This window comes from Cupressus sempervirens, chromosome 10, assembly GCF_028749045.1.
Source record: "Cupressus sempervirens isolate cs-2001-9-10 chromosome 10, ASM2874904v1, whole genome shotgun sequence".
Classification (NCBI taxonomy): Eukaryota; Viridiplantae; Streptophyta; class Pinopsida; order Cupressales; family Cupressaceae; genus Cupressus; species Cupressus sempervirens.
Window position 1 is genome coordinate 312,543,683 of NC_143127.1, and position 22,987 is coordinate 312,566,669.

Consider the following 22,987-nt stretch of genomic DNA (forward strand, 5'->3'; position numbering starts at 1 on the left):
GGCTCAATTACAACTTTTCCAACATTGAAATCCATCAAGACATCATACAACATTATGACTTTTTTATGATTTCAAATGCCATGATTGGTTGAAGGATTGCCCAATTGACTCTAGGAGATTCTCCATGACCTCTGTGATGACTTGGACCTCCAATGTGCCTCTGATAAACATATGATGCTCCTACATCATAGCCTAAGCTTCTCTTGAAACTTGTTTTATAGTTCTTAATTCCAAAATAGATATGACTTTTTCATTGTAACATGTAGGCACAAATCTCATAATTTTACTCATGTTCATCATCGTTGCTTAATGGTGTAGGGGCACCAAGGTCATTCTATGAAGATACATTCATTGAAGACACCAAGGACTAAGGATCCAATGGACTTGTAATATAGGGAGACTCTATCCTACAAGTGGACTCCACTTAACAAGCCCAACCCTCAAACTTAGGGTACTCAAACAACTTGGATCAACACTTAGGAACTCCCTGCCACCCATAGGCCTACAAAGGCAAATACTTCTTAAATGGTTTCAACACTTGACTTTTCAGATGGAAATGGTTATTATACACTCAAACCAATAAGAAAAATATCAAACTTGAAGTTTCTCAACACTCAACAATCAAATTTCAAAACTGTTACCAACACTTCCTGTTAGGACAATTTCTAGTTTTAATGGTCAAAATCCCAAATCGTAAAAAGGGCCCCCTACTATTTTTGCATTTTTAAACACTCTTCAACATCCCTTAAGAGATTCCAAAAGATTAACCAACAACTCGGCTCCAGCATCAAGTTATGCCCACTTTGTGTCACAGTCCTAAATGGCCAGTTTAGGTTGGGTTACAAGGAAAACATAAACAAATGGGTTCATAGACTTGGTTCAACCCCTTAGATCTTGACTATATATCAAACTTGTCCTTATACACCCTTCACTTGGGTCAAATTAATCAGTTTAGGAGCATGATCCTTCTTTTTCCTTCAAATCTAGACCAGACATAAGGTTATGTTCAATCTAGGGCTTGTTGGTAAAAATAGATGCCATGCTCCTATAGCCCTAAATCTCTTCCATCTCAAAGAACCCTCTCCTAACTTGTATTCCACAAAGTGACATTGAAATCCCATAGTGGGTTTGCAAGTTAGGATTCCATCTTGCTGAAACTCTCAAAATTGGAGTACATCTGACCTACCTACACTAAAACTAATATAAAGTTTTTTTTGTATACAAGATAAAGACCTCAAACCAATTGAAATGGAATCTTGACTCAACCCCCTATCCAACGATATAAGACTTGTACCACCACCAATCCATATAGGCCATACATAATTGAAAAAATAATAAATAAGGCACAAAATCTGAGTTTTTTATTGACCAATGTTGTCCACCATCTGTATAATGACCTTTTCCATGTGTGGGGATCTTAAGTACATGCCTTTGAGTAGTTATAACTTCCAGTTGGATGGTTAGAACACCATACGACCTCATGTTTAGTTTGACAACTATTATTTGCGAAAATTGCTTTAGCAACTTTTTGCATTTTGCAATTTTTTGCACTTTTGTAGGTTGGTTTAGTGGTTTTGAGTCTATAATAATCATTTGGAATGATTAGGATTCATTTAGGTTGGTAGTTAGTTGAAATTTCAAAAAGTGCAAAAATTGCGAAGTCATTAGCAACTTTTACAACAATTTAGCAACTTTTAGGAAATAACCATAAAATTGTCTATATTCCTATATTTCTTTAAGGTTTTACTATTTTTAAAACTTTTCTAAGTCATAGAATTGGAATCAATAGAAAAATGTAAAAATTGCACTTTTTGTGCAAAGTTGCATTGTTGAAAGTTGTAAAAGTTGCTCAAATTTGCAACTTAGTGGAAAAAGGGTTGTGGGATTGAACTGTCTACTCTGTTAGCTCTAGGTGGCCAAGTAAACCCTATCCCCAACCTTGTCTTGTCTCCTTCAGTGCTCAAACATTCTCGGGCACACTGAACTTGAATGTCCCTAAGGGTCACTAAATGCCATAGGGCTGTGATCTTTGACGGGGCATATCTTGAAGCTCGTGTGAGGTATGGATATAATTCTAGTTCCTATAGGATGGTGTTACAAAGACCTACAATAACCTCTCTCACTTTTTGGAGATCACACTCTATTTTCATTTTACGATGCCATCTCGGGTGATGCTAAAACTTGTAGTATTGGCTAGTACAAAGTTGCTAAATGCTAAGTCTCTCTCACCTTTCATCATGGGATCGAACTGTCTACTCCATTAGCTCTGAGTAGTTAGGTAAACCCTATCCCTAACCTTGTCCTATCCCCTTTAGCCCTCAAAAGTTCTTGAGCATACCAAATCAGAATGTCCCTAAGGGTCACTAAATGCCATATTGCTGCAATTTTTGACAGGGCATATCTCAGAGCTCGTGTGAGGCATGGATGCAATTATAGTTCCTACAAGACCATGTTGTAGAGACCTACAATAACCTCTCTCACTTTTTGGAGATCACACTCTATTTTCATTTTACGATGCCATCTCAGGTGATGCTGAAACTTACAGTATTGGCCACTACAAAGTTGCCAACTGCCAAATCTCTCTCACCTTTCATCATGGGATTGAACTATCTACTCCATTAGCTCCAGGTGGCAAGGTAAACCCTATCCCTAATCTTTTCCTATCCCCTTCAGCGCTCAAACGTTCTCGGGCACGCCGAACTGGAATGTCCCTATGGGTCACTAAATGCCATAGGGCTACGATCTTTGATGGGGCATATCTCAGAGCTCGTGTGAGGTATGGATGCAATTCTAGTTCCTACAAGACTATGTTGTGGAGACCTACAATAACCTCTCTCACTTTTTGGAGATCACACTCTGTTTTCATTTTACGATGCCATCTCGGGTGATGCTGAAACTTACAATATTGGCTAGTACAAAGTTGCCAACTACCAAATCTCTCTCACCTTTCATCGTGGAATTGAACTATCTACTCCATTACTTTGGGTGGCTAGGTATCCCTAACCTTGTTCTATCCCCTTCAACGCTCGAACGTTCTCAGGCACGCTAAACCCAAATGTCCCTAAGGGTCACTAAATGCCATAAGGCTACAATCTTTGACAGGGCATATCTCGAAGCTTGTATGAGGTATGGATCCGATTCTAGTTCCTACAAGACCATGTTTTGGATACCTACAATAAACTCTCTCACTCTTTGGAGATCACAATCTATTTTCATTTTATGATGCCATCTCGGGTGATGCTAAAACTTGCAGTATTGGTTAGTACAAAGTTGCCAACTACCAAATCTCTCTCTCACCTTTCATCGTGGGATCAAAGTGTCTACTCTATTAGCTCTGAGTGGTTGGGTAAACCCTATCCTTAACCTCATCTTGTCCCCTTCAGTGCTTGAACGTTCTCGGGCATGCCAAACTGGAATGTCCCTAAGGGTCACTAAATGCCATAGGGCTACGATCTTTGACGAGGCATATCTCAGAGCTCGTGTGAGGTATGGATGCAATTCTAGTTCCTACAGGACAGTGTTTTAGAGACCTACAATAACCTCTTTGACTTTTTGGAGATCACACTCTGTTTTCATTTTATAATGCCATCTCGGGTTATGCTGAAACTTGCAATATTGGCCAATACAAAGTTGCCAACTACCAAATCTCTCTCACCTTTCGTCATGGGATCAAACTATCTAATCCATTAGCTCTAGGTGGTTGGGTAAACCCTCTCCCCAACCTTGTCCTATCCCCTTTAGTGCTTGAACATTCTTAGGCATGCCGAATCGGAATGTCCTTAAGGGTCACTAAATGCCATAGGGCTGCAATCTTTGATGGGGCATATCTCAGAGCTCGTGTGAGGTATGGATTTGATTCTAGTTCCTACATGACTATGTTGTGAAGAACTACAATAAACTCTCTCACTTTTTGGAGATCACACTTTGTTTTCATTTTAAAACGGCATCTCAAGTGATGCTGAAACTATTGGCCAGTACAAAGTTGCCAACTACCAAATCTCTCTCACCTTTCATTGTGGGATCAAACTGTCTAGTCCATTAGCTCTGGTTGGCTGAGTAAACCCTATCCTCAACCTTGTCCTATCCCCTTGAGCGCTTGAACATTCTCAGGCACACTGAACCAACATGTCCCTAAGGGTCACTAAATGCCATAGGGATGCGATATTTGATAGGGCATATCTAGGAGCTTGTGTGAGGTATGGATGCGATTCTAGTTCCTATAGGACTGTTGTAGAGACCTACAATAACCCCTCTCACTTTTTGGAGATCACACTCCATTTTCATTTTACAATGCCATCTCGGGTGATGCTAAAACTTGTAGTATTGGCCAGTACAAAGTTGCCAACTGCCAAATCTCTCTCACCTTTCATTGTGGGATCAAACTGTCTACTTTGTTAGCTCTGGGTGGCTAGATAAACCTTATCCCTAACCTCATCCTGTGCCCTTCAACACTCAAACATTCTCAATCATTCTCGAACATTCTCCACTACACTAATTACAAACACTTTTGAGTTGTTTAGGAGTCTTTCAGATCTTCAAAATTAACTTGTAACTTTTTATGCCAACTTCAAAAACAAGAAATTTTATTACATTAAATCTAGGCATTATCTTTCAACAAAAAGTTATTAGCATTCTTATTTAGTCCCAACCAAAGTTTCGAGAAAGGTTTAGGAATAATTTGTGCTGAAATGTAAACTTAATTTAAATAGTAACCTTATGAAAATTCAAGGTTGACATTGTCCATGAACAAATCATTGCTCAATCAACCTTGTCCTCTCCAATTTGGAGTTCTCCCTTGTCTACCAAATTAGTCTACAAAAAAACTCAAAAAAGCCTAATCATTCTCAAATTGATTATGTTTGAGAAGGGTACATTGCACTCACCTTCAAGGTGTGAATCTCTTTGTAATGATAACATTGCTCTCACAAAAGCAATAATATTGAAACCCAATGAATGCATGAAAATACCACATTGTAGGTCATGTGTCTACTGGCTTCTTGTTTACTCATTTTTTTTTATATTCATTACACATCCAAATTCACCAACTCTATAACTCTCTATCCTCCACTAAAAACATCAAATTGCTAGAGGCAACTCATTGTTCTATGTTGTTTGTCATGAATAGGGATGATAAGAGTATGAGTATATATAAAATATTTTCTAGAAAATATAAATATATTCCTATGTGACAATGGATAATTAATATTGACTAACTTTAAAGATGTTAAGAAAAAGAGGAAATTTAGTTAAAAACATTGATAAATTGTTATGAAGATAAAATATTGAATGGACTTATATCAAAGGTAGTGATGTAAAAATAGAAGATATGAGTCAAAGGAGGAGAAATGAACTATTGGTGAATGCTACTCAGGGAGAGAAGTGTTATAGTTAAGATACGAGTCAAGCAGAGACATGAAGTAGAGAAGTGTTGCAAGGAGATGAAGGGTTTGTTAGTTCTATGAGTATTTTCATAAGGGGGAATATATAATAGAAAAAAGTGGAAACTTTATTGTGTTTCATCATAATTTGAAGATGATAAATATTAGTGAGTAGAGGAGTTTTGAGGCCATGCACCAATTATCTAGTAATAACTTTGAAAACCAAACCTAGTGTGACCTTATTAGGTCTATGTACTTTACATGGATTAGGTGCTATAGGAATGGAATTGAGAATCTAGGCTTTGGAGTCTTAAATAAATTTCAAAAGGGTTTCTGAATCTACCCATAGAATAGTTAGATTTCAACCTAAGAGGAATTTAAGTCTAGAAAATCAGAGTAGGAGACCTACAAGGAATTCTATGATAGTCAATATTTTGTACTGTATGAGAATTGGAGGGTTAAAGCAAGAGTTGATTCTCAATCAATTCAACATAAGGAAGGTGTCCCAATAGAAACTTGGGGTTGGTGAAGCCATTGGTGAAGAGTTACAGTTATTGGCTTGGAATAGGGCTAGTATCCCTAAAACAAAAAGGTGCAAGATCTTGATTGGAGAAGTACTCACCTTGGAGGAGTTCAAAAATGACCCTATCACTTTGGATAGGCCAAAAAAATGATATCCTAAAGGAGTAAGATATTAGGAAGGCCAAAATTTTAGTTTGGTAGAATAGGAAGAAGAAAGTGCTTAAACCTCACTTCTTACTCAACATCTCTACATTAGCGAGGGGGAGATGAAGAGGATAGATGGTTACATAGATATGGGAAAAATAGAAATATAAAGAGGGGGGCAGGGGAATAAGAGAGAGTGAGATACAAGGATAGCATGAGCCAAAAACTACCAAATTGCAATTCTTGAATCCTTCATTAGAAAATCAACACCCAAATTTGAATACGAGTCTACAAAACAAAATGTTCCTTCCACTTGTCATACTCTTTTATTTCCTTTTAAAGATGCTCTATGATTTTCCATAACATGCATTGTTAATTCATTAACAAGTATAGCTACCTCTTACAAGTATCTTATGTGTCATCTTAGATTCATCCCCCTCTCATGTGAGATATCTCTCTTTCTTATACATCACAACTATTTATTAAACTTTTATTTTTGCCTTAATCTAGTTACTATAGAATAATAACAACACATTCCAATAAACTTGTGATTATGTTACAATCATTAATGTATGAAAAAACATAAAACTATCAATGATTATGTTACATTTATGATTTTTAAAATGACTTTTTTTTGCAAATAATCCATCTTTTCTCTACTATCTTTGAAATTTTTTAATTGATGATAAAGAATGGTGGTTATGTATTGAAGCTCAACAAGATAATTGTGTTTTTGTCTATATTATTTTTGTAACAATGATTTTTTCTTCTACACAAACTTTGTGACCACTTGTGATCAAATTTTTATCTTATTTTTAACATAAATGTTTAGAGAACTTTTGATCTAATTTTGTTGGATAGAGTAATTCCAAACTACTAATTTCTTTCATGGAGTTCCTAATAAATCTCAAGGTTCTCATTTAGGTGACCAATTGCCAGGAGGTACATGAATATAGCCTAATAAAGTTTATTGCCAGGAGGTCCTCATCGATCTTGATTGATAAAGTTTATTGCCAATCAATATTGTATCAAAAATTCAAACTAATTAGGTATTGAATTAAACTTGATAAACAAATGATAGAGAAGGAAAACTTTAAACATGAACAAGATCATAAATCATATGAGGATGACATATTGCAAATGATTAATGTATGCTTAAACAGTGATAAAGTTTATTGTTAATCAATATATTCTATCAAAGTTTTGAATAGATTAGGTATTGAATTTAATGTCATACATAAATATATCTAATTTAATCTCATACATGCACATATCTAATTTAATGTCATACATGAACATATCTAATTTAATGTCATACATGAACAAACATATAATATAAAATGATAACCAATAATGTCATGTACATTAACAAACACATAATATATTATGATAAACAATAATGTCGTATATGAACAAACATATCATATAGTAACCAATAATGTCATAAGTCAAATAATGTCATACATCAAATATAGAATGTCATATACATCAAATGTGTATCTAATATGTCCACTGATGCCTATATATATGCATGTCTAGATCAACTATATCTTTTCCTTCCCATGAGGGGAAGGAAACAAGTCTCTCGACATCCTTTTCTATTGTGTCTAGACTCATGGAAGGGACAAAAAATGGGCCTGGAGGATCGCTGCTAGGCCCAACAACACTGTGACCCTAATTTTGAACAATGTCAATAGATGTTAATTAATTAATCATTCACTATACATATGAAATGCGATCAAATTAGTAAATTATAATTGTAATTTACCTGTGTGTCAATGCCAAATGTGTCATTCAGGAACTGATCATTGACAAGTCCATCGTTCAGACCATCTCCAGCATGAGTGCCAAATATGCATAGGGATCCGCATGAAGTGCACATGTGACCATGACGCACAGAAGGCTCCCCCTCAACTAATGGGCTCGTGGAATGGATGAGGGTCTGCATCAAAGCATTAATGGTCCCTAGAGCGGTGGCCTCTACATGTTCCTTCACAACTGAAGGAATAGTCACATGCTCACATTGTGGCTTTGCCATAGGTGCCCTAACTACATTAGGGTCATGACGTGCTCCTGGCCTCTCAAATGATGACTCCCCATCTCTACCCTGGGAATCTAATATATCAAAATAATTAGAGATCTCCCCAAGGACAAACTCACAATATAATTTCTTCAAAAAATACATAGGGACCTCGTGATTGTTGCAAGGAGGGGCATCAAAAACCATCCATGATCTATCCCAAAAATTATTTCTAATAGCATCGTGTATGCACCAATGGATGGGGAATTGTTTAGTACCCTCTCTAACAGTATTTTGGTCACCAAGTTTTCTAAATAATGCACATATATTACCTTTTGGTATTTTATTTTTTTTAACATCTTCATATGAAAATTTATTTGCATAAAATCTTTTTTGTTCATCCCTCTTAACTCGCCAAATATCTAACTGACCACTAATTGAGGCTATTTGGGTGTTAATGAATTCAAGGGATGATGCCAATTGAGCTATCATTGGATTGGTTTGTTCGAATTCTTTCAACTGAGCAATGAGTCTTCCTAATTTAGTTTTTCCTCTCTCTATTTTATTTATTATATTTTCTTGTGTGCCTAGAAAAGGTCTTGCAATTAGTTCGGGTTGTGGAATTTGTTGTTCTTCTTGAGGAGGGTTTTGGTTTTGAGGTTCTTGTGGATTTGCTAGTTGATTATGGACATTTCTTGATAAAAAATCAATTGAAATCCAAATAAATAAACAAATATAAATGAAATTTGTAAAAATCCTACAAAACAATATAAAAAATCTACAAAACAATATGAAAAACATATCAAACAATGCAAAGTTAAGCTTATATCACTTACAACATCATCGTGGGTGTGCTTGTGGTCTTGGATTTTGTTAGCGAGGAGGCATTTTGGCAAAGGATGGTGAAAATGTTGGATTTTTAACTCGTGTACGCGGTGCTATATGTAGCAATAGCAGAAAATGCTGATGAAAATGATGGGCTGTGAGTGTGCAACCCATCATATATACTTTTTTGGTTTTTCTAATAGCATGCACATGCTATAGCGTGCACGCACTATAGCGCGTACGCACTATGGCTCAGGTTACCCAAGCCATAGCACGTACGTGCTATAGTGCATGCGCACTATTGAAAATAAGATTAAAAAAAAAATTGTCACCTTTTTGGCACCACAACTTGGTGCATATGCCTTGTTCCACCCATGACTATTCATTGTACTAGCCAATAGGAAGATAAATAAAAAATTTCTTAAAAAATTTATTATATAAAAGAAAATTAAAAACATTACAAATGTAGAAACATTTGTAAAAATTCTACGATTTGATTGGTTGAGGGGAAAAACAAATAACATTCAATGAATGCTATAATATGCTACCTATGGCAAGAACTAATAAGTTAAAATATATAGTGATTTATTACTAGCAATTCTATTTTGGTGTAAAATGTGTATGTCAAAGATATATTGAAGATCAATTTTGAAAAATATATATAAAGAGGAGAGAGGTAGATGGAGTAATATGGTATTAATTTTTTGTGAATAATTATAGATCTCTCTCCTCTTTCTATAACTCTATCTATATTTCTAAAACTAATTACCTCCCTCTCACTCATTCTTTCCCTCTAGCTTTGGCTACATCTCTCTATCTTAACACCTATTACTAGTCTCCATCTCCATTGCACTTCTCCATATATTTTGGACGATCATCAAACAAATCTCCACCAGTTGTTTTTATTGCTAATACTTTTTTGTTTTGATTGCTGAAATTCACACAACTATGATTCTAATATATTGACAATGATGATCAATCTTTTAAGGAGTCTAGTGTTAGTTAATGCATCTACAACATGCTGTGGAAGAGAAGGGTTAAATGATAATTGAATTTTTTATTAGACATTGGATCTTTGTCATTTTGTTTGTCAGATTTCTAGTTCTTCATTCTCACTATCCATCTATACCCCCCTTTGCGAAATGCAAAGTCTGCATAGAGTCAACCAAATCAGAACACAAATTTCATGTAGAATTCTCTTATGAATTCAATTCCAATAGAAGGTAGACAACATAATCAACATCCATGAAATTCCTTCATTTAATGTCTACTAGAAAATGATTTTTAGGATCTTATTTGCCCTCCTCCCAAATCAAGCTTAGGGTAGAATTGAAATAAAGCCCCTCTCACCACCAACACTTTTGGCATGCTCTTCTCACAACATGATATTTTTACTATGAATATATTCATATATCTATGTATAAATTTAGTATCATTTATTTAGGAGATACTAATTATACAAAGGAAACACTAATAGGTGATTTTCCAATAGAAAAACTGTCCATCCAAATACTAGTTTTAGTACATTAAAAAAAATCATATACAATATGCAGAAAGTAATAATTTAGTTCCATAAATTAATAGTGAATTATCTTACTAAATTTTTATTTATTATAGTACAATAAAAATATAAATAAATAATAATCAAATTAATCAATCTATAAAAGTATTTTTTAACATTTAATTTTTAAAAAGATTTGCAATTTTAAAATTGTATAAAATATATGTATTAACATAAGAAATAAAAAAATATTTTAAATTATATTCATTAAAACGGATGCAGGAGCATCCTTGGATTGCTTGCATTCTTGCATGATTAGAGGGATTTTGGCTTGGAGTACTGGGAGCTTGACATAATCTGTGGTGCTCAGCATTCACTAGGAGCTCGATGTACACTGGGAGCTCACCATACACTAGAAGCTCAACATTCTCTAAGAGCTTGATGTACACTGTGGTGCTTGACATACATCAAGAGCTCGAAAATGCTTGGGAATTTACTAATACTTGGCTTGGTCTTGATTTCTTTTGGTGTCAAGTTGTCCGTGAGCCAACTTTGGATATTTATTTTGTGGTGTAGCTGACTTGTGGCTAAACATATATTTACTGTAAGGGATTTAATTTATTTTGTAACCTACTAGGCTTATTTGTGGCTTAGTTGGGTATATGTAAGGGGTCTTGTGGAGTCTTTAGGTATTATCATCCAGCTTGAAGAATAGGATGAAGGCTAGATGCAAACTTTGAAGAGCTAGTAGGTGTGGCTTGAGAACCAGAGGTTTGTTTGGTGGACCTGAGGGTACAAGTGTGGATTGTTCTTGGTCTTCTTATCTAGTTGTGGTCTTGGACTAATTGGGATTGGGTTTGTAATTTGAATCTTGTTGGATCTTATAGAATTTTTATTGTAATTGTTGTTGTATTTGGCCCTAACCAGAAGGCCTTACATCTAGGCATATTGCATGTAAATGGTTATAGCCATGAATAAAGAGTTGTGATTTGGTATCAAATCTTTTATTTGTGTTTCATTTTTGTTGTGTTTATTTATTGAGGGATAGGACATCTCCATTAGGTATTTTACTACCTTGCACTACATTAGGTGGTATCAGAGTGAATGTTGTTCCTAAGTGTGTGAACCAATTGCCGAAGTTGAGGCAATTTGCATTAGGATCTTGGGTTGGAGAATGTTGATCTTGTGGAGTTGATTGATCTTCTGGATTGGTGGATCTAATGCTTTGAGTTTTCAAAACTTTTGGAAGATGCCTTTAAGAAGATTGGACCATAGGGCAATTGATGATCTTAGTGATAATGTGCAAGAAAGGATCTCAGAGAAGATTAGAGTAGAATTCAAATTTAAGATTGCATTGATGAAGACTAATATGATTGCTAAAATTGTGAGTTCTTTAGGTGGTGTACCTAGGCATGTGGGTACTAATGATGGCTACGAGAAAGTTGTTGAAGACTTTAAAGTTGTTGGACCTAGTGGTGAGGATAGATCTAATCACATGGAGCAACCTATTGGAACTAGGGATGGTTAGTTTGCTAGACCTAGATCTTAGTTGAAGCATAAGATGAAGGTTTCTAATTTCTCAAGTACTTTGACTCTTGAAGATCTGATTGATTGGATTAGTGAGTTGGAAGACTGCTTTGAGCTTGAGGATATTAAGGATCTACTCAAAATGAAGTTGGCACAAACTAAGCTGAAAGAACATGTTGCTCCTTGGTGGAAAGAGCTGCACAGAGACAAAGAACAAGAAGGTGAAATGAAGATCACTAGATGGAGATTGATGGTGACTAAGTTGAAAGCTAAGTTCATTCCTACTAATTATAAACTTGAGTTGTTTAAGAGGTTGCAAAATTTGAAGTAGAAAGATATGACAATGAAATATTATACTGAGCAATTCTACAAGTTTACTATTCAGTTTGGGCATAAAGAATTGTCAAAGGAGAAGGTAGCATAATACATTAATGGTTTGAGATTCAATATTCAAGATGAGGTTGGTATTCTACATATTTTTTTAGTTGAGAATGCTTATCAGTATGCTCTAAAGGTAGAAGATAAGTTGAAGAGGAAAAGTCAAGGTAATGCTAGAGGGAAGGAGAAGTAGGATAACTTGGCAAAGGCTAAACTAAGCATTCAAGGTGAACCAAAACCTATTGATTAGAAGAGAAGGACATGTGGAGGTGGGTTTTATTGGGACTGAAAATTGAAGCCCTATTTTTGAGTACCATCCTAAAAATTGAGCCCTATAAGGACTTTTAATGTATGTGTACTTGACCGTCCTTTTGAGGCCTAAAAGGTGTTCAATATTTCTAGCAACTTGTATTTAGTATATGCATGCATCTCATGAAGATAAATTACCATTTAGAGTTATTATGTAAAGTCTTGTTTTGAGCAACATCCAAATCTACATTTTTTCTTGTGTGTCAAATAGCATTAGGTAGCCTAGTTTTCAATTGAATATCTCGCACCAAGTAATGTTTCATGGCTTACCATGTTGGGAGTGTTTAGTCTGAATATCAAAGAACCTATGTTTCAAATTTCTAGTTGTTTCAACATTTTCTAACTAGGTTTTGAATCCCTCAAAGTGAGTTGTTTACTATTGTCATGTTCATGCCAATTGTTTAGAATTCTAGAAGGCCTTGTTTGATTAGTTATAACTTTGACCTAGTTGACTGAAATGAGAAAATCTCTTGTGTTGCATTCTAGGAGTTAGAGACCTTTTTTTTTTTCCTTTTTTTTTCTTCAAATTTGAGATTATGATGAATCCATTTGATCACTTTTATTTCTAAAGTTTTACTAGTGTCATAAAGTGCAAAATGATTGATACCCCTATTTGGGATGTCATAACTCTAAATTTGTGATTTCTTAAACCAAATGGATTGTACCACTATGTTCTACTCAAAATTCTTTAAGTGTGCCAGTTTGTAAATATTGAAAAATCTATTTGCACACTTTTCCAGGTCCATTCCATTTGCAAAAAGCACTCTTCTGCCACTATTCCCACTTCTACAAATCCAAGTAGCCCACTTTGATTGTTCACCAAATTTTCTCAGTTATTTTTCATGATCCCAAATCCTAGATTTATACTATCCTTATGATAGTGAACCAATGCCCTGATTTTCGTGCTCCCAAGTATCAATTGGACATGCTTTCAAAGCCAAAACCAAATGTGATTTATGATTATCTAACATGTTTTCTTGTAGGTAGTTATGAGAAGAAAAATTTGATGGCCAATATCTTTTGATCTAAATGTCTTCATGAGTCAAAATTTGACAAGGAAATAGAATGTAGAAAAAAGAATCAGTATGTCTAGTTCACAAAGTGATAAGATAAATATGATATCTTGATGTATGGAATATGTCACTAGTGTTGTAGATGTATGTGTGTGATTTGTGGAACTGCCCAATAGATAAAGCATTGGTTAGCTATAGGAATAGCTTGTTCTTAATGCTGCATATTTGGGGATCTACTAAATTCAAAATTATAATTCCATTTAAGAGTTGAAAGGATGCCCTCACTCAGCTTGTGGATTTCATAAGATTTGCAATTTTCTACTACATATCTTTGTCATTGCATAAGTATAGGAGAAATAAGGGGTTTTATCTACTTTATTTAGATTCAGTATATGCTTTTGAACAATTCGTACCATATGAAGAATCTATAAGTATACCCACTTAGGTTTTGCAGAGCCTAAAGTAGAAGAAGGGTCTAGCCTTATAGTTGGCCAACTGTCTGAAAGGATATTTTGTAGATGGGAAGTAGTTGCTCCTAGATGTATTATGTTCTCATCGAGATAATTTGAAGTGTAACATTTTAAAACACTAACAAAATGGTGACTCTACTAAGGAGGTATTGAATCCAAAAGAGAGATTCAATATGGTTGAAAGAAAGGCATGTGGAAATTTTTTCTACAAAAATAAGGTCATGAAGTGTTTTCCATCTCTTTGTTGAATATTCGTCTCCTAGTAATGTTTTATGCATTTGCAATAGTAGCTTTGAGGTTTGAGTGCAAATTGTATTGACAAGAGTGTTGATCTTCAATCAATTCAACCGGATTTTGTTTTCAAAGTGTTCTTATAAAATCAAAGTCAAGAATGAACAAATGGTTTTTTTCTCCTTTTCAAGTTTGTAGATCTACAAGAGTGGTTTGATGATTTGCATTTCTCCTACAGCTGAAGGCCTGGTTCAAATTTGTCAAGTAAAAAATTATATTTTATTTCTCTCATGTGTGAGTGGTGACTCTAAAATATCTATACCATTTTGTTCCTAGTTTATTTTACTATATTATTTTGAAGGACTTTCAAGTTCTATGGGCATATTTGAAGCTTTTGATAGTCTCTTGGAAAAGACATATAAGTTCTTGATAAGTTTTAAGGTTTTGTTGCTTCTGCTATTATAAGAAGTAAAAGTGTTGAGAATTAAATCACATTAGTGATTTATTTATCCTCTTTGAAGGAGTTGTTTTCTGTATAAATTTTTATCAATGGTGTGAAGGATTTTTAGTATGCACCCATGCCAAATCAATAGATCAAAGTTTAGCATCAAAATGTGAGGTATTTTTCATTTTCATGTTTCTCTTTCATGGAAGTCAAGTGTTAAAAAATGGTTGCCTCTAATCAGCAATTTTAAGCACTAGGATAAAGAGGTAGAAGGTTTGTTTCAAGATGGAATCAAATCTCAGATCTGAAGTTAGTTTACTAAGGCATGCAGATGTGCTTGTACATATTGTAGAGATAAAGAAAGAACTCTATAATCAGATTGTTAGTTTCATAAGAAATATGATAGTAAATATTCAAGGTCTAGGAGATGATCATATTTATATAAAGTTCAAATCAACATTTATGGATTTTCATTTTTATTTAAGACCTAAGGAATCTTCCTGGCCTATTGTTTTCATAGATGCTTTTATGCCTGATTTAGTTAACTAACCAACACATTTAGGATTAAAAAAGCTTTTGCAAATTGAAGAATACATCAAGAAGATGAAAAGTGTTTTGTATGACAATAGAATTCATGTTGAAATTTATAATGATGATGTTCAATGTGCTTAAAATTATAATGAATGTAATGAATCCATAGAAAAAGATAATTTGTCTTCTAAATGTGAAGAGAAGGATTTGAGTGTTAGTCAATTAGATGATTGTAGTCAGCATGAGGAAAGTAGATACATAACTCAAAATGAATCATGTGATGACATGTTTGAATGTGAAGAACATTCTATTAGTAGTAGTGATGGTTCTTCTTGCAATAAAAGTGATTATAATAATGCACCTAGTGATGAGGTATCTTGCAATGAAGAGGAAACAAGTCATGATAAGGATTCTAATTTTTTAGATTCTTCTACTGATTTTACTACTGTTGTAAGTATTATGGATCAGTCAATTTATGAAAAAAGCCTCAGCGAACAGGCTTGTGATGAAGTCTTGTTAAATGTTGATAAAATTTTAGAACTACTAGCTCGTGATTGTGAAAGGTATGCAAATGTTTCCAAGGATGTTCTAGTTTTCCCTTATTGTATGTCTTCTTAAGAAGAAGTCCTTTCCCCAAAGTTTGATGTTGAAAGTAAAAAAATTTAGAATACCATGTATCAAATCTTGGAGGTGTATGTGACCTTAGTTCAAGTATCAATACACATAATGACTTGTCTAATGTAGAGAGCACTGCTAAGGGAAGAGTTAATGTTGATCCAAATTCTTTTCATGTTTATAATGTTGCAATAAGTTTTGATGTTTCATGTTACGAAAAGGAAAATGATAGAAGTTTTGAATTTGATTATGAGCTCCCCTATATCCTAGTGAGTCTAGTAATGATGAGATTGATAGATTTGAAGTTCATTCCAACGAGTTTTTGGAAAGAGACAATGACAGTAACCAACAAGTTTTTTGTGAGCACTTTCATGACAAGTTTCATAACTTGGTAACTAATCCATTATTTGAAGAATGTCAAGGATTTTTAGAGCATTTTGAAGATGATCGAATGTCAAATAAGATTACAAATGAGGAGAAATCAAATTTCATGTCCCCTTCATATCCGATTACACAAGGTGAGTTTCAAATCCATGACATATTTGACTCCTTGAATTGAGAAGAGTATTAGTCCTTTGTGTTTTTGTTAGATAGAATGCATGAGTCATTTAGTACAAATTAATTTCATTCTGATTATGAAATCCAAGAGCATGTTGATCTATATTTTTATAGTGAACATTTGTTGAAATGATTCCTAGTTTGTATACTCACTATGAACATGAAGATGTAAATTCAGTTTTGCCAAGTGATTTGTTTCAGAATGCTAATTTGAATGATGAAACTAATGAAATTAATAATTTCATCTTACCTCATGAAGATTTAGATGAAAATCAAATATATGATAGAGGTAAAAGTTTTTTTGAAGTGAGGTGGCCTAGGGCCATCTTTGCACAATTTAGGAGTAGTTGTTTTTGCTTTCAACAAGTTGTTTGAGAGAAGTTTTCGCTATCAAGTTTGTGGTCTACTTCTTCTAGAGATCTGAATCTTTGCCATGCCCACAAGTGACATGCAACCCCAGATAGAGCCATTGTTGGGACTCAAAATTGAAGCGATGATTTTGAGTACCATCCTATAAATTGAGCCCTATTAGCGCTTATAATGCATCTATACCCAATCATCTTTTTGAGACCTAAGAGGTGTTTAATGTTTCTAGCACCTTGTATTTAGTATATGCATGTGTCTCGTGAAGATAAATTATTATTTTGACTCATTGCATGAAGTCTCATTTTGAGCAACATCCAAATCTATAGTTTTTCTTAAGTGTCAAACAATGAAAGGTAGCCTATTTTTCAATTGAATATCTCACATCTAGTAATATTTCATGACTCGTCACTTTGGGAGTGTTTAGTATGCATATTAAAGAACCTATGTTTCAAATTTCATGTTGTTCTAACATGTTTTGACTAGGTTTTAAATCCCAAAAAGTTAGTTGTTTACTATTTTCATGTTGATGCCAATTGTTTAGAATTCTGGAAGGCCCTATTTGATTAGTTATAACTTTGACCCAGCTGACCAAAATGAGAAAATTCATTTTGTGTTGCATTCTAGGGGTTAGAGAATTTTTTTTTTTTTTTTTTCCATATTTGAGCTTATGACAAATCTATTTGATTAGTTTTCAAATGTGATTTCAAATGCAATTTCTAAAGTTTTACTAGTGTCATAAAATGTAGATTGATCTATACCCCTTTTTGGGATTTCATAACTCTAAATCTTTGATTGCCCAAACCAAATGGATTGTAACACTATGTTCTACTATAAAAATTCTTTAAGTGTGCTAGTTTTCAAATCTTGATGAATCTATCTAGACACTTTCCTAGGTCAATTCCATTTGCAAAAAATGATTTTCTACAACTATTCCTAGTTCTGTAAATCCATGTAGCCCACTTTGACTGTTTTCCAAATTCACCTAGTTATTTTCAAGAGCCCAAATCCCATATTTATACTCTCCTCATGAAAATGAACCAATGCCTCAGTTTTCATGCGCCCAAGTGTTACTTTGTCCTATTTTTGAAGCCAAAACCAAATGCAATGTATAGTTTTTCTAATATGTTTGCTTGTAGACAATTTTGAGAAGGAAACTTGAATGGTCAATATATTTTGATCTAGATGTCATCATGAGACAAAATTTGATAGGGTAATAGAATGTAGAACAAAGAATCAATATGTCTAATTTAAAAGCTCAATCAAGTGTTTTGATCAGTTTTTAAATCCAATTAGAGAACCCCTTGGCATGAAATTAACACGTTGTAGAAAGAGGTGAAATGAGTTTTAAAGTTGTATCTAGTGGTCAAATTTGATTCTAATCAGTGCCACATATTCAGTAGGCTAGTTTCAGATGTCAGCTATTTCAAAAAAAAAAAAATTTAGCTAGACCCACTTGGGGCCTGACTAATTCCATTAGACTAATGAAAATGTATGAGGACTAAAGATGCTCAAAGGGTTTTAAAATGGCATAAAATATATATGGAAGCTTAAGGACCTCCAAATCCTTCATTGGTTACAAGCTAAGCTTTAAAAGATTCACTAAAATACTAAAGACATCATATATGCAATGGAAGTGGAACATGAAAGTTTTTGTAGCCTAGCACATGTGAGATGCTTAATGTAGTTGATGCCAACATATATTCATAAAATATTAAATAGTTTCAAGAAGTCTTTAATACATAAGAATCCTATTGACAGTAAAATAGAATCTACTAAACACTTAAATTATTTTGAATAACTTTTCTTACATGTGAGACACTCCATTCATAGACAACTAACTTATGTCCTTGAGAGCCACATGGGTCTGTATGCTCTAAAGTTTTAAACAAATGGTTTTTTTAATGCTTCTACCTAATGTTTGCCAGATCCATAGTTTTATCAAACTCAAGATGTGCATATGGATATCAGTAATTGATCTGAGTGTGAAGAAGAAAATTTTCTCGCTGAATTTTTCAACCAGGTTGGTCTAGCCTCTTAATTTGGTTGCTGACTAGGTGTACTACAAGGATGAAGGATTTAGGATACTTAGAGCATTGGAGGGGCCCATTCTTTTGTATATTTTGACTAGAACACCCTGATGGATAGTATTGATTTCATAACACCTAATTGAAGAGCCACAAGTTTTAGCATTTATGAAGAGCTACTAGCAAACAAAAATTCCCTTCGAGTTCTCCTACAAAATGTAGTATTGTCTAGCCTAGTGTGGTATGAAGATTGGGGGTTACTAGTAACTAATAGTAATAGTGGTTGAATTGTATTCCATAGTCCTTACTTTTGAGATGTTGTGTCTGTGTTTGAAAGGGTTGAAAATAAAGATTTCATGCAATGATTGGTCAGAGACCAAGTCCCCATGTAGTTTTAAAGATATTTGCACATGTCTTTTTCAAATTCTAATGCTCCACATGTTATTTGGAACAAAGAGTAAGTAGATTTGATGGATGACAAAGCAAATGAGAGTCTCATACCTTGAGTCCCACAAAAAATAGGCTAAAGGAAAGCTATGTGTACCTCCCAGAGATTCAGATTCCTAAATGCAAGGAGCAAAGGCATTTGTGAGGACTCTTCAACCCACTTAAGCAACAAATAAAGGTTTTTCTTATGTTAAAGTTCTCCAACAACTATTAACTTTATAGACAAAGTTCAAATGCAACTACTAAAAGGTAGGTTATCTTACACAATGGAGGAAAGACCCAACCATGTAGGGGATTTTTCAAGCTTTTCCAATCATCAACATTGCACCTAGACTCCATCTATGCTAATTTCTTATCTTTTCAAGCCTAAGCATTAAGCTCCAGGTGTATTCAGGAGTAGTATCAACACCTTTTAACTTGTTTGTAATGGGAGAAGCTCATGTGGAGACCTTGTTGCCAAAAGTTCATGATGGATTTGATTTTCCTCTGATCTACATATGGACATATAGTTTCAAACTGCTAGTCTGTGATGCTATAAGCATGCCCAATTTTTCTTTCCCCTATAGTGATTTTTGTTTTGCCCACCTTGGTGTAGAAGTCAAAATTGAAAGTTGAGGGGCTTCTACGCTATCTAAAGAGTCCTCTTTATAGGAGTGCTAGAGTAATCCATGACATTAAAAAATGGAGTTGAATAGATGCAATGAAGCCATTTACATAATTAGTTAGAGGAGAAGTGCAAAGTTTTAAATCTTGACCTTAAAAGATTAATCCCACATTGATAAGGTGACAAGGCTTTTCAGTCTTTTTATACACAATGACTCAATAGTATATTATGTTGAAGACACATGCCTTTTAAAGGTAGGCTCATGTGCATAGTGGGGCACACCTTGGTGACCTTAGAGAAATTGTGAACAATGCACCCGATGACTAGATGGTGATGTGGCAGTGGTTTTCTAGCTTTGGTGTGTTTCCCAAGGTGATGATATGGTGAGGAGTGATAGGTGTCATGATGTCGCCATGTCACTAGTGACATGGTAGACCTAGGGTCCCATAGCAAAAAGCTGCCATGTGGCAGGGGTAATGAGGTGGCAATTTTGATCAGATGTACAAGATTTCTCCATGTGGTGCAAAATCAACGATTGTTGCTATGTCACCAAAGGAAGTTGCAAGGAAGTTAAGAATTACAACATAGCCACATGGTGGAAGGACCATGCAGAGTCCTGATTAGATTTGACAAATAAGGTGACCCACATGGTGGTGACATGGTAAGGCACCCAACAGTCGTGTGATGTGGTATTAATAGTACAGAAGGAGACCCAATGAGAAATTACCATGTGGCAGTGTGTCAGGTGATAGGTGGGTCTAATCAAAGGGTACCACATGGTGCCGAGGTGGTAGATGATGGTGTAAAATTTGACCAATGGTGAGGTGACACATCTTAGGAATGGTCAAACCTATTTGACCTAGATGGAATTTTAGAGATAAAAGCCAGGTTCAAAAATATTTATTTTTTTATTATCTTTTCTCAAATGTGTGTGCATGCACTTTTAAATAAACATGATGATATAACCTAAAGTTTGGACTTTAGGAAAATTTTATTTCTTTGCAAAATAAGATGTAGACCTAAGATCTTTACCAGGGACTTGATTTTCAAATTGATCCCCTAGGCATTCTTGAAGAGCAAATATGGGACTATCATATACCATTGGAACTGTGAGAGAACAAAAATTCTATTTTTTTTGTTTGTTTCTACATAAGAAGTAGTTTTTTTGAGTTATTCAAAGTTTTTTTCCTAGATACCCATTTTTTAGTCTCATTTAGTTAAGGTAGTTCAAATCTAATTTTTGGCAAAATGGTGAACTGGGTGAATGCTAGAGGTAGTAGGGATATAGTTAGTATGGATTTTCTCACTTCCAAGTCAATTTAATGAAAATTTTATCAGCATTTTGGATGCATATCTGATATTTTAGTAGAATAAGGTTTTTCATCAATTAGGGAAGAGATATTTTGAGTTTCTTGCACACAATGATGAGATCCTTATTAGATTTTAGTTTTAGAAAGATGAGAAAATAGTTGCAATTGTAGGGAATGGAGATTCAAGTGGACACATGTCACTTCCAAATTAGATCCAAGATTTCATTCCTTTCCTATATCTTTCTCTTTCTCATTCAATCTAAGGGTTCCAATTTTCATTTCTACAACTATGGTACTGTAAGGATGATTCCAGTTCAGTCTTGTTATTGTGATACCATCATTCTTTATATTTCCCTCTTGTATAAATAATAGTAATGAAGGTAATTTAGATAGTTTCTAATATATTTAGTGATTTCAAGAGTTATTTGTATGCATCTTGAATGTATAGATTCAAAGAAATGAATACAATGAGCGACAAACTTATTAGTTTCAATCTGATTCTCATCTCCTATCTCTGTAATCTGCAATATTTTGTGGTTTAGGGACAAAGAACTTAGATCCTTTTGCTTCCTCTTAAGGTTGTATGTCTTGTATGTTTTTCTATTGGAACAAAGAGCCATGTGTGTGCTTGATATATTTGACAACATTGTTGGTTATTTAAGAAGGATATTTCATAAGAATGAGTTCTTTATGAACACTAATGTCCAATTCACAAAGTGATAAGGTAGATCTGATATCTTAATGTATGGAATATGTCATGGGTATCATAGATGTATGTATGTGATTTGTGGAATTGCTCAATAGATAAGGCACTGATCAACTATAAGATCAACTTGTTCTTACTATTGCATATTTAGGGATCTGATGAATTCAAAATTATAATAATCCATTTCCCTTTCTATTTAAGAGTTGAAAGTATTCCCTAACTTAGCTTGAAAATTTCATAGGATTTGCAATTTGCTACTGCATATCTTTTTCATTGTATAAGTATAGGAGAAATAATATTTTTTATCTACTTTATTTAGATTTAGTGTATTCTTTTAAACAACTGGTACCATATGAAGAATGTATAGGTATACCCACCTAGGTTATGTAGAGCCTGAAGTAGAAGGGTCTAGCCTTATAGTTGCCTAATGTCTGAAAGGATATATTGTAGATGGGAAGTAGCTACCCCTAGACATATTATGTTCTCATCAGGATAATTTGAAGTGTAATATTTTAAAACACCAATAGGTTTAGTGGTAATTGTTTCAAATGTGCTGAAAAAGGGCATAGATCTTCTAAATGTCCTCATGATAGGAAAGTTGTTGTTCTAAATGAGGTTGCAACCTAAGATAGTCAAAATGAGAAAGGAGAGAATTTATTGACTCTACAAGTACTAGTTGATCAAAGGAGATTGGATTATTGTCAAAGGACTAGTTTGTCCAGGACTCCTTGTAAGTCTAGTGGTAAAGCCTACAACGTGATTATGGATGGTGGTAGTACTAGTAACATTGTTGATAAAGAGATGGTTAAAAAACTTGGTTTGAAGAGAGTGAGACATCCTTATCCTTATTGGATTGGTTGGTCACAAAGTGAGCATGCTTGGAAGTGAGGGAGCAATGCCTTGTTAATTTCTAGATTGGGCAATATAATGATCAAGTGATGTGTGATATTATGGACATGAATAGTTGTCATGTGTTTCTTGGTAGGCCTTGGTAGTATGATTTCAAGGATGTGCATGATAATGCCAAGAATGTGTTTACAATTTTGAAAGGTGGCTAGAAGCA